The sequence below is a fragment of the Anthonomus grandis genome, chromosome 4, assembly GCF_022605725.1.
Source record: "Anthonomus grandis grandis chromosome 4, icAntGran1.3, whole genome shotgun sequence".
Taxonomy (NCBI): Eukaryota; Metazoa; Arthropoda; class Insecta; order Coleoptera; family Curculionidae; genus Anthonomus; species Anthonomus grandis.
The window spans coordinates 18,472,564-18,486,278 of NC_065549.1; the positions used below are offsets into that span (position 1 = coordinate 18,472,564).

Genomic DNA, 13,715 nt, shown 5'->3' on the forward strand with positions numbered 1-13,715 from the left:
ATAGAGTCGTAGTTCTCAAGAGTGTCTTGATGATGAAGTCCAAGGTATTTATATCCCTCCCTGACTTGTGGTATGAAGGGAACCGAGTCATTTTCCTCCTGGTTACCAGCCTCTCTGGAATAGAACCTGCACTTCCCCAGGTTTAACCTCAGCCCAGTTTCCATCGCACTCTGCTCCAGTTCTTTGGATATTAGATTAGATCGATTGCTTTTTTTGTTGGCGCATGACACTTAACATCATCCATAAAGGCTGTTTTGTTTATGGCGGGGTTGTTTTTAATATTATGGATAATTCCCGCAGTGACCAACTTAAAAAGGAGGGGCGAGATTGAGTCTCCCTGGTAATCACCCCTTTTTATTGCAATCTCCCTCATAAGCCCTTTGCCAGTTTTAACTCTTACAGTCCACATCGCCATAGCTCCTTTAAGCAATGCCCTAATATCTCTTTCAAGAGGTAGACAGCCTTTTTAACACTTTATGGTGCACAGGGTCATAGGCTTTGGAGAAATCATACCATGACGAGTAGTTAGTCGCTCTTCTAAATCTGGCAAGCTGGGTGATGCTTTTATCCAGCAAAAACCCATGCGCAGTACCCCACACATTTTTGCGTGCCAGTTGCTCAGTAGGAATAGTCCAGTCCGGTAGGCTTTCTTTGATACTTTGTGCTATTACGGATGTAAGGATTTTATAATCCGTATTAATCACAGCTATGGGATTGTAGTTTGCAGGATCCTTTTTGTCGCCCTTTTTGAAGATCAGAGATATTGTTGCCCTAGTATCAGTCTGGGATATTTTCTTTCTATCCTGTACAAAGGCACCAATGCTGCTGACCAGGTATTGTTGTGCAGCTGGGAAAATCCTGTAGAGGCAGATCGGAATTTGGTCTTCTCCAGGGGCTTTCCATGGGGTTGTTTTACTCAAGGTCTTTAATACTTTACTTCTTACCTCCTCTTCACGTATTTGGCCAGTGGTGTCGATTGTGTTTGAAAATCTCTTCAGCTTTAATATCCATTTATTAAAAACTGGTGTTGGTGGAGCTTCTGGACATTTTTTATAGAGGTGTGAGTAATAGGTTTGAACTGTGTCTATACGAAGTGCATCCGCCCTGTTTTGTGATCTTTGCAGCACTCTGATAGATGGGCTTTGATAAAACCTGTCTCTTATTGTCTGTTTATTATGTCTTTCTTTTTGTTTTTCCAGGTTATGTTGAAAAACTGCAATTCTTTCTGCTGTTGAAGAAATGTATTGTTTGACGGTCATTTTTAGTTTTTCGATGATCTTCATTTCTTGTAGTAGTTTTTTGCCAATCTGCCTCCTTGTCTGCAAATTTTTTTCCGCATTTTCCTTATGTTTTTGTAGTTTTTTTTAATTTTGTTTTCTGTTCTTACAAACAAGTGTTTCAGTTTTCCACTTTTGCTGTTAAATATTTCTTGGTGTAACAGCTGTCCAGCCACAAAGATTGCTTTTTTAATAGCATATCTCTTTGCGCTGTCTCCCTTATGTCCGTTACTGTCCGTTACTCTTTAATTGTGTGTTGTAATATAGTGTTTATAGCATCTAAAGTTGCCTTATTTTGCGGTCTGCGATAGAACTTTTTTATTTTTTGTTTTTTCTTTCCAGTTGCCATCAAAATTTTATCAAATTTCCTTTTTATCTCTAACTGATCTTCACTATACGGCTCACGGGGCATCTCTACAGGTCTTTCTAGAGAAGTTGCTCCTCTTCCTCGCTAACATCCGGCATGTAGTACACGTTGGGATATTTTTCCCTCAGTTTAGTGGTTATTGCTTTTGATGTTCTTCCTGGAAAGGATTGCATGATAGCCTTTATTCTAGCACCGACTGAGGTTCTGGTCTTTGTTTGTACATCCTCACAAGTCTTTTTTCTTCATCTGCAGTTCACTTGTTGACTTTTGGTTCCTGCTCCAGATTATTTTGGATATTTTTTAATTCCAAGTATTTCTTTTTAATTGCTGCGGCTGATCTGTCTGGAAATACTTCAGCGAGGTTTGCTAGGTCTTCTTTAAGCAACACACTATTATTCTCCTCCAAAATCCTCCTCAACTCAACCAATTCACGAGCTGTCCATCGCGACATAATAACAAAACATATGTCTATATACTATGTCTATTACACTTAATTGGTAGTTCAAGTACGTTTCACACGGCAAAAACAATATGGTACCCGGTCAACGCGGAACGCCGGTCCAATTCTCATCGTCGTTTACATAAAAAGTACGTGAGAGGTATTGTGAACTACCCACACTTAAGTACTACCCACAAGTAAGTACTAAAGCCTGTAGGGTAGTTTTATCCACCTTTTACCCGTTCCGTGGCGTAAAAACTGGTAAATTTGCGATTTTTCCGTATATCGTAGCGTTCGCATCACTACCTTTTCCGTTTTGAAAGTCTCAAACTTTCCAATGGTGTCTGACACGGCCCTGACGTAACGCAGACTGAATCTAGTGCCTGGCACATACTCTCCGAATTGATTCGCTGTAATGCCAAATCCTGACAGTCGTTGTCTTATCTCTGGACGACGCGTCCCAATGGGATGAAACCTTCCAATCAGGTTGTTTATGAACTCGGATCCTGCTGGTTTGTCTACGTGGAAGTTCGGCTCTGGTTCAGCATCTTCAGATGCGAGTGCCATTACCATGTCTCCAGCGATTCTCAGCGAAGGAACCTCTTCGAACAAATTGTGTGTGTTTTCAGAGATTATATTTGCATGATAACGTCCGAATTGCTGAACGACGGTAGTTGATATGGTGGGATACTTAATTCCGTCTCTTTTCCCATCTTATCTGTGTAAGTACCAATCTCTTTTAAGTATAAATACAATGATTGTGGTACATTGTAGACATCATCCGCGGTTGGTTTGCGAATGTCCTTTTCCTCGCTTGTAAGGCGTGCTTCACTCTGTTTTGACTTGATGTAAATGAGTCGCATGTGCAGGAGAGCTGTTGCGTAGTACGCTACTTCCTCCCTTGCAAGTATTCTGTCTAGCTGTTTCTCATCTGTTTGATAAGCAGCATAGACTTCAGTTGCGATGTCATCAGCTTGCAGTAGTTAGCTGAGAAGTTTTGTCTGGGCGCTATTTCCGTATAATATATATATTTACACCAAGGATCTTTTCTTTGCTTCAGAAAATGGAAGACTTATACCAATGGTTTTGTTTATAGCCAACACCACTCTGCGTGCATCCACACATGTTTCAGGCAGGTTCCATTCGGATCCTTCCGTTATGGATAAGCCTTCAATTTTTGGTACACCAGATGCTCTGTCTTGTTCATCCCTACATTTTTGAACAAAGTATTTGAACAGGATTGTGGGACTCCCTATGATTTGGTTTGCTTATTTGAGGTAGTGCCTTTTAGTATGAGAGTAACATTTAGAATAAGATTTAGCGTCTAAAATTATAAGTGCATGTCCTGAAGGTTGATTAGTAGCATCAAGTCCTGAAAAGATATACACAAAGCAACCAAAACTTAATTCGTGAGCATCTGGCGCAACACCTCGAATTTTAAACAAGATTTGAGAAGGAGTCAGATGTGTCGTGAGGTGGGAGTTTTTTGATGATAATTATGTTATACATAGTCCATTAGTACCGTGTGTTCCGGCTATTGTATCAAATTTATCAGTAGTCGTCTCTGGAACAGGTAAATAATTTACACCAAGGAAATTAAGCGGATTCATGTTGATTGGATAATGTTTTTGAATTATCTGACGTATCAGATAATTCAAAAACATAAAAAACGTATATACGTCAGGACCCCTGCCTGCCACGCGGGAGACCCAGGTTCGATTCGCGGCCGGAAACTTTTATTTTATTTTGGTATTAATTTACTGCTCTTAAATTGTGACAATGTTAATACCTCCATCAGTCTTGCTCTTTTCAACTCCACACAGGATGAGTTGCTTGTGGAAACCTAAAAGAATAGCTACATTTAATGAACATGGTTTGTAGTTCTTGCTTTCCCACTCCTAGCCTGGTGAGTATGTTGCAGAACTTGATGTAGGCCTCGGTCTTGATACGCTCTCCGAAGCAACCACAAAGACGCTCCACTTCACAGGTAATCTGTAGATTTTTTCCAACTCAGTAAGGTTCCTTGGGATGCTCTTATAATGTATTGTTGTAGTCAAACTTTATGGCTAAGTTATTTTTACATATAGGACATAACAATCTCGAACATCTCGTCCGAGTTTACCTTCATCAAAATGTCAGGCTTGTTATGGTACAGTTTCGTGCCCGTCAAGATCCTCTAGCCCTCCTTCGGTGTTAAACACTGTTACCTCTCTGGAATGGTGGTGGCTTTCCCAAAAGGCAAGTTTTTCTAGTGTTCGGTGGCCCCCAAGTGATTTTACGACAGTTTTAAGGACCTAATGAACAACAAAATCATGCCTGGTGGTCACAGCATGAGTTGGCTATATACTGGCCACATGCTGCCACATTCTCGGCTGCCTTGCTTGCAGTCCATCCTTTCTCCAACCATTGGTAGTATATTTGGCTTTGATGGTCTTGATGATGATAGTGCTGCAATTTTTGGAGCCTGTATAGTTGGTTGACGTTGCACTCATATTGTTCCAGCACATGTTGGAAGTCTGAAATTAGATTCCTCCAGCCAGCTCTTTGGAGTGCTTTATTTGATTTAGAGCTTCCTGCATCTCTGTCTCCAGCTTCACCGGGCAGACCCAAGTCTCTATCCTTTACAGGCAAATGCCCAAACCTGCATTGGATGTATTCCCTTAATTGTGTACCACTAGGATTTTCCTAATGTTTTAATCATGCATTTCTTCAACGAGCTGCTGCGGTTTTCATTCATTACAGTTTCATTACTGTCCTGTTAATTAAAGAAATTTTCTGGTGGGTTGGTACGTCCGACTCTGCAATTTTTTTAACTATCTCCTAATTCTTTCCTGGATGCGCTCATAGTTTTCCAGCATGTCCTTCTCGAGCTGGTCAAGTCCCAAATATAACTTAATCTAGGGTAAAAAGGAGGTAGTTTTCCTCCCCATCCTCCTGGTTTTTGGTATAGATCCCGCGTTTTGCTTAGTTTTTGGTTTAGTTTCCGCCAGATCTCAGCTGCGCCTTTTTCCAGCTCCTCCATAAAGGAGAGTTAAGGTTGAGGGCGTGTCACTTGATATTATCCATGAAGACCATTAGGCTCTGCTTTCCTTGAGCAACTTCTGTAATGGGGTGGTAAAGCTGCTTTTATAAGTTTAAACGGGAGATGAGAAATGGAATCAACCTGGAATACTCTCCTTTTTTAAGTATTTCTCTCGTAACCTTTTTTCGAACTTAAAAAAAGAATTTTTCTACAGAATTCCGAAAACCATTGAATCCATAATACGATAAACACCTAAAAATGTGAAACAGGCATCTTAAAAACGTCTTTTTAATGTTTATATAAGATCTAATTTTACAATTAAATGTCTCAGCTCTCCCATAATCATTAAAATGTGTTCTCAAATCTTCAGATATAGTATTAACTTTTAAAAGAAATCAAATAGGCAGGAAAATAATTTTAAGAAAATGTTTAGTAGAGTAATAAATAAATTCGAATAGTAAGGAATTGTAAATAAATACTATTGTTAAATAAATAATTGTAACAGATAATAAAAGTTGTTTGGTACTTTTTGTACTAAATCTGGAGACTTTATTTTTTGTTTTAATTCACACCCAGAAGTACAAGTAAACCTTGTACTGTAAAAGGTAAGTAAATCTAATTTTATAATATATTGTCATTTTGTAATAAATTAAATATCTACATATTTATTATTTTGGTTGGATCGGCTGATACCAGTATACAACAGAACACAAGATAAAATACGCCATTGGACTACAAATAAATTAGGTTTTTTTTATTTTATTTTTCGTTGAGCCTCTATAATAATGTCACTTGTAGACACTGCGATGCTGTAGGTGGTTTTGTTGAGAAGGTTCTTAAGTTCCCGTGCCAATACTTTGAGGTTTTTCTTGAACATCCCCTAGAAATCGTCAGAAGCTATTAGTTCGCCATAGCAACCGACAAACACACCAAGCTTGATGGGGCTTGATCTGTACGGTAGTCCCAATTCTGTCACTATGTTGAGATTCACGTTCACCAATTTGAACTCCGTAATGTTGTTAAAGGAGTTTACTGAATATCTGGCACGTTTCAAACGTTTTTGGTTGCGCCAGTTTTGAATGTGAGAGGCAGCCACCTCAATTACGAAGATCTGGTGGATTGATAAACCGGACCATGATATCCGGCTCGTGTGGTAGAGCCGTCAGGATTTTTTGGCGGGCTTAGATTACTACTTGTCTTTCCCGGGTCTGGAATTATGCGTTGAGAGTTGCTTGTCCGAGCTGTAGGTTTCTGGAGACATGTTGAGGTGCCCGTTACCACTTTTTGTGGATGCTTCAGGTGCATGACACTTAAAGTCGTTCATGAAAGCTATTGTTTCGTGTATACCTCTTGTTCGCTTACATATCTCTAAGTGTGATCGTAAGTGTTAGTTCACCTGCGGTGAGGTGTAAGGAGAAAGAGAAGCGGGCTTATGGATTCAGCTTATAGTGAATCTCTAGGAAGGATTAGAACATCAATGAGCCCCTTTTGATGGTGGACATAATCATATGCTTTCTCAGCATCGTTGCTGGTCCGCTTGAGTCGAGCCACCTGGGATATGCTTTAATCCAGCAGTAAAGTTGCTCCAAAGGTACTGCCAAATCTGGTAGTGAGTGCTTTAAAAAAACTGTGATAACGGCGGTTGTTATTTTATAATGGGTGTTCAGCATTTTATAATGAGTTTGTCTTCGAGTTGATCGTCGTACTGCTGATTTCTTGAGTGTTGCTTTAAATCTTGTAGCCATTTGTTGAATGGTTGTTTTTTTGAATTCATTTATTGGTGTTTTTGAATTGCCTGCTTTTTGTTGATAGAACTTCTTATACAGTGCGAGTCTGTAACTTGGAATAAATTCGATAATGAATAAATGGAGGCATGTTCGGAAAAACGCTCAGACACGTCTGAGGGTTCTTTTAAATCTTTTTCTTCAATAAGTGTTCAAAATGTAAACCATTTACTATTTGGCAATGCCCTAAACGTACTACAAATTCATTTTGAACGTTTCTTATGCATTCTGGAGAAATGCTTCGACACTCTTGCCTTGTTCGAAAATACTTCAGTACATTTCCGTTTTCAACTCCTCAATATTTGCCGGCTTGGTCACATAAACTTTGGATTTCAAATATCCACATAGGAAAAAATCCAGAGTCAAATCGGGCGATCTTGGTGGCCATTCAAAAGGTCCTCTCCGGCCAATCCATCTGCCTGGAAAAATAGTATCCAGATAGTTTCGAACAGGTCTTGCAAAATGGGGAGGCGCACCATCTTGCTGAAATCAGATGTTGCTATTCGGCATATCAGCTTCTATTTGATCAGGGAATAGAACAGCTAGATTTGGAATTAGATCTTCTTGTAAAAACTGTAAGTGCCTTGCTCCATTTAAATTTTGTTCGAAGAAAATTGGGCTTGTTGACCTAGAATTTCTGCCCAAACATTTACTTTTTCTGGGTGTTGAGTGTGGCCTTGCCTCATCCTACATGGATTTTCGTGCACAATAACGGCAATTTTGACGAGTTACTTCTCCGTTCAGCATAAATATCGACTCATCGGAAAAGAGAATGTTTTCTGTAATAAGATTATTATTCTGCATTTCTTCTATTTGTACCCTTCTCACTGAGTTCCTGGAAAATTGTTAGTTTATAGGGATGAAATTTTTCTGCTTTAAGAACCCTTACTACTGAAGATTGGCTCACTTCCAATCCGCGCGCTACCTGCCTGGTGGGAATATTAGGATTTTTTTCAATAGCTAATAACACATTAATTTTGCTGTCTTCATTAAGCGCAGATCGACGAGAACTAGTTATTGTTCTTACGTGACCATTTTCCCGAAACTGTTTTTCAATCTTGCTTATAGTACTTTGAGATATGGGTGGTAAATTTAAAACATTTTTAAAATCAAAACTTAAAAACAGATGAATAAAGGTATGTGATACATCAAAATGTTTGGAATTTTGCGCAGAATCCAAAAATATAATAACATATAGGGTCCCATTTGAAATAAGAATGTTTAAAGGTATTAGCCCCGCCTACATGGCACACCCTGTATAAAAAAAAATATTGTAAAAAATGCGCAACTTACAATCTTAATTGACGTGTCCAAGCGTTTTTTCGAACACGCTTCCATTTATTTATTATCAATTTTATTCCAAGTTACAGACTCGCACTGTACAAATTCCCAGCTGATTTTATTGACAAATTTAATGATTACTTATTTGACAAGTTTAACTTATTGTTGTATCTTTAAGAATATCTATTGATGGGTTATGGTATAGAATTTAATTCTAAATTCAGCCATTTCGGCTCTTTTCTTTTGTTCCTTTACTCTCTTCTAGGATTCTTCTTCTCTCTTTGGTTCCAGTGATGTACTGTCTTTGTGTTATTCTCAGCTTTTTCATTGTTTTCGCTTCTTTCGTTAGTTTCTCACCCTTTTTCGTACATACCTCTTCGGCCATTTTGATATGTCGTTCTAATTTTTTATTATTCTTTTGGTGATGTGTTTTGGTTTGAAAATACTTCTTTTCCCCAACAATATTTTAACACTCTGGCAGCAGTTAAGTTTTTGTTTAAGGTTTTTTAATTCCTCGCCTTCCTCTTAATTTGGTGGTGGAGGGCATCTTGAGGCTGGTGTTTAAAGCTCCTCACCTAGGATCTCTCTGAACAACTTTGATTTGTATTTCGCATATAATATACATCTGGATATTGTTCTCTAATTAGTCGTTTGGTCTCATCGTTTGGCCATTTGCAGACCGCTGTGTGAGTTTCCACATTACGTTTCAAATCAAGTTAAGTTTTTATTTTTAATTGCAGTAACAGAGGGTATATGTTAGGTATCTGTTAATGGATAACTTCCAAGTCATAAAGGACGACTTAAGTTTTCTATGTTTAAACCTTATTTGCTGTTTAAAAAAGCTTTTCAAGTTGACCTGCCGTTTTTTTATATTCCCGGAAACAACCGATATACGAACTGTCTATATATTATGTCTTTCCCTAACACTTGACTGGCAATTTGCGATCATTTTTGACTTTTTTGCACGTCGCGAAACCGGGGAAAATTACGTTTTTCTCGGCTCATCACACGTACATACGTTTATAAAGCAGCACATTTAAAGATATTCTAAGATTTAATTGATAAACAAAAATTTTATTAGTTAACACAAATACATTTTCGAATCTAAACTTTAAAAATTATTCAAGACGCGGCCGTTTAACCCAGGCAGCGGTTACCCATCGAATCCCGCTGACAGGCGGCGGCGAAGGTAGCCTCCCCGTTGGTATGCCCACGTTGCCAAGTTGCCTTACTCGTCGCTTACACGACCATCCTGATGGGGACTTCGAAGTTCTTGGTCAGTTTCTGAAAACAAATTTTAGTGTTTTCCGGCTTACCCAAATTCAGCCTGATGGCTTGATCATACAGACGTGAGCATTGAACATTTTTAAATTTTGTCTGGTGACTTCAGCACACAGGCGTGACTAATAATTTTTAATTCCATCTGATGACTAAGCACACAGACGTGTCATTTTCAAAAATTATTTATAATTTCATCTGATGACTAAAGCACACAGATGTGACAACATTTTTGCTTTAAGTTCCGTCTGATGACTAAAGCACACAGACGTAACTTGGATTTTCAGTTAAAAAAAACTCACTTGTATCGGAGTGAGATGTATCAAAATCCTCTTCTAGATATTCAAGTAATTGCTCCATTTCACAAGCCACTGACCAGTCATTTGGCCAGGCTCTTAATTCTTCCTTGGCAGCTTTGGTAATTGCATTTTTACCTAAACGTCTGATTTCAAATCGACCCTCAGGTGTCACACTAACAATTTCATATGGACCCATGAACTTGTATTTTTGCTTGCTCTTATGCATGGTTGAATCTCTGTGCCTTAACACAATATCTCCAACTTGGTATTGTATGGTGTCCCTCCTCTTTATATTGAGTGATGAGGTTTTATCGGCATTCTTTATTAGTGCCTTTCGTACCTTTTCTCTATCCGCATTTATATTGAGAACTGGCTTGATATCCTCTGATAAATTTTTAACTAACGTCTGAACCAAAGGCGTTGACGTTTTTATCCCTAGTAATGCTCGCAGCGGACTGATTCCAATTGTCTTCTGAATAATTGTGTTAAGAACCAATTGTATTTTCCATAAATGCTTTGGCCATTCTGATTGCACAACCACCGTGCAATACGAATTAAATTCATTATGGTTCGCATATACCTCTCTACCTGACCATCTCCTCTGTGAATATCTGGTGTGACAAAATGATAGTTCACACCCCAAACATCCAGGTATCGAGTAAATTCCAGATTTTGAAAGTTGCGTCCAGCATCTGTTACGATTCTTTTTGGAGTCCCGAACAAAGAAAAAAAATACTGAATTTGTTGTTTCGTTTCCTGTCCTGTAAGCGTCTTTAACGGTAGGAGTAAACAATATTTCGGAAAAGCATCTACGAATACTAGGATGTGTTTATAACCTTCAGCAGTTTCTGTAAGGGGTCCCAAACAAAGTCTGCATGTATTGTATGCATTGGTTCGTCAGGCTTAGGTAAGGGTTCGATGTAACCCTGCAAAGGTCCGGTACGGGTCTTTTTTACAGCACACAACAATGTTTGCAATAATTTTTCACAAAATTACGCATTCGGGGAAACCAGAAATGTTGCATGATAGACTCAAGAGTCTTATCAGCGGCTATGTGGCATTGCTCATCGTGGAGGATTCGCAAAAGAGCTAATCTGTTATGGCGTGGAATAAACAAACGTAAGGTCTTTGTCCCATCTGTCTGTATCTTTTGATGCAATAACATACCATCCTTCTCGACATACTGTTTCGAGTTCAATTTACCTTCCCTTAAAGATGCCAACATTTCTTGCACTTCCGAATTTCCTCTTTGTGCGATGCGTTACCAATCATTATGAGCTACGCGTCGAATTGTAGGGTTTCTACTCAAATAATCAACGTGCGGTAGGGTACTGCCCTTACGGTAAACAAGTGTAAAGTTATAATCTTGCATGTAAGACCACCATCTGGCTACGCGTGGTATTAGGGTTTTCTTGTTAGCGGTTGCTTTAACTGCATTACAATCCGTTAAAATTTGAAACTGTATTCCCAATAAGTAAACCCTAAAATGTTTAAGGCAGTTCACTATGGCTAAGGTTTCTAACTCGTACGAATGATAATGAGCCTCCGCAGCATTCGTACGTTTGCTGTAATAATCAATTACTAGCATATTTTCATTACATTTGTGTAATAAAATTCCACCATATCCAATGGAACTGGCATCTCTCCACCATTATCACATCGTAGCCTTTCCAACTTTACCTGAAACTTAGCTTCAGCCACTGCCAAATACACCTTAAATTTTTCCAACACTTCACTCTTCTGTGCCATAAAGTAGGTGACTGTGAAATGGGAGAAGTGATCTATGAAGGTTACGAAATGCCTCATACCATTATGTGACACTGGATTAAAGGATCCACATACATCAGATGACACCGCTTCTAAAATTCTGGAAGCTTTTCTTTCCTCTGGTAGCAACTTATACGGCAACTTTGTTTGTTTTTCTTCCAGGCAAGTGCTGCATATAGCATCTACAGGAAACCTCCAGGAATGTCCCATTCTGCGATGTATAAGTTCTTGCTGGTCATCGTTCTTGGCTACATTGGCTGTAAAAAGGGAAACATACAACTTTAAGTTATATAAGTTTCCTTGAAGCACCCCTTTTGCCACCATCTTCTTGTCTTTCAGGATTTGTACACTCTTGTTTTCAAAAATTAACTTTAGCCCATTTTCTTCCAATTTTCTAACTGCCAGCAAGTTATATGACAAGTTTTCACATGCTATGACATCCTTTATGAAAACTCTCTCCCCATCCCTACTTGTTAACAACCTTAAGTTGCCTTGGGTGGTTCCTATAATCCCCTGTCCTTCTTTTGCAACTTGGATCCTTAAATATACTTCTTTAGTATCTGTTAAGTATTTACTAAACTCAGGCTTAATCAGATGATTCGTAGCTCCACTATCCACAACAAATTCCATAAAACCATTTTCCACTTGGCTTGACAAGGACTCTCTACACAATGTTGTTATGAAGCATATATCTTCCTTACCGCCTGGTTTTTCAGCCACATGTGCCTTATTCTGGTTTGGACAGTCAGACTTCTTATGCCCCTTTTTGCCACACGAGTAACACCTATATGGAAAACCGTTTTGTTCATTTTTCTTCCTAGGATGTCGCCAATTTCCAAGAAAAGCTGCATTCTGTCCCACAGGGTCTACATCTTTCTTGTTATGCCTTGTCTCTTCACATAACAATTTACTTTTTATAAAATCTAGAGTAATTTTGTTATCCTGGCAAAAAAACACAAATCCAAAGCAGTTACTATACTTTGATAAGACTCTGGCATAGATGCTAATAATTGAGAAATTACCTCGCTTTCCTCTCTTACCTCCAGCACTCTTGAGCTCGAAAATAGTTTTCTCATATTCGACTAAATATTCCTGCAAAGATCCTTTACCACAAAACTTCATATTCTGAAAGTTTTCTTTGCAGTTGCACCTGACTGGCAATTCCACACTTTAAGTATGTCCCCTTAATTGTCTCAATTATTTCCTTGGCAGTTGTTTTATCTTTTATCATTTCTAAAACACTGTCAGCCATGCAATTTATTATTAAATTTCTTGCCTTTACATCAGATTTCTGGAACTCTTCTAAATCTCCCTCAGTCGAAGGTGGTGCCTGGTGGAGAACTTCCAGGACTCCATGGTGCTCCAGTAATAGCTTTACACGGAATTCCAGTTAGAATATCCGCTCCCGTGGAAGGGCTTTATACTATTTTGCACCACAGACATTGTTCACCAAGACAAAACGTTTTCACGATTTCCACACAACTAGAAACGTTCCCACCTGCAAACTACTACACTGTAACAACCGGGTAGACTGGGCCCATAACCTGTTCACTAATAAGGACTGCAGGATGCGTTTTTAGCAATAAAACACGGGAAAACGTTTTATTATCGTTTTTAATGTTAAAGAAAAGTAAACCACTGAACCGGACCAACAGAACAGAAAAAAAACATAACCTAAGTTGAAATCCTTAGTGACATAGACATGACATATAATATATTGCGTTAGGTAAGTACACACTAACACTGCTAAATTGCGTAACGGAATCAAATACGTTTACAAGGTACACCATCTGTTTCAAAGCTGCGCCAAAAGTTTTGTCCCCTAATAACGCGCGATTAGCGACAGTAGCGCGCCTTTTTTTAATTTAAAGGCACAGAACACAAATATAAGAATTAACGCAACGGCACTGTTTATATGCAAATCGGGGCGATCGATACCGTTGCTTTGGCAGCGGCGTAAACAAATTTACTGCGCAACCGAGCCGAACAACACGTGCTGTACCTTTCCTTAGCCAGACAAAATCTAGATCTATAACTGTATAACCTGAATTATTTCGCTTTATATCCAAGTCTTCGGTAGTATAGTGGTCAGTATCCCCGCCTGTCACGCGGGAGACCCGGGTTCGATTCCCGGCCGGAGAGGACTTTTTTTTATTTAATTTTTACTATTTCTGAATTGTGACAATTCCAAAAATTATGTT

General features: G+C 38.8%; 1 non-coding gene across 1 annotated transcript; it reads left to right on the top strand.

The window, feature by feature from the left end:
- The first annotated feature begins 13,584 nt into the window (after positions 1 to 13,584).
- On the top strand, positions 13,585 to 13,656 carry Trnad-guc (transfer RNA aspartic acid (anticodon GUC)). Its single transcript has one exon. It is a non-coding gene; the product is annotated as a tRNA-Asp (tRNA).
- The last annotated feature ends 59 nt before the right edge of the window (positions 13,657 to 13,715 follow it).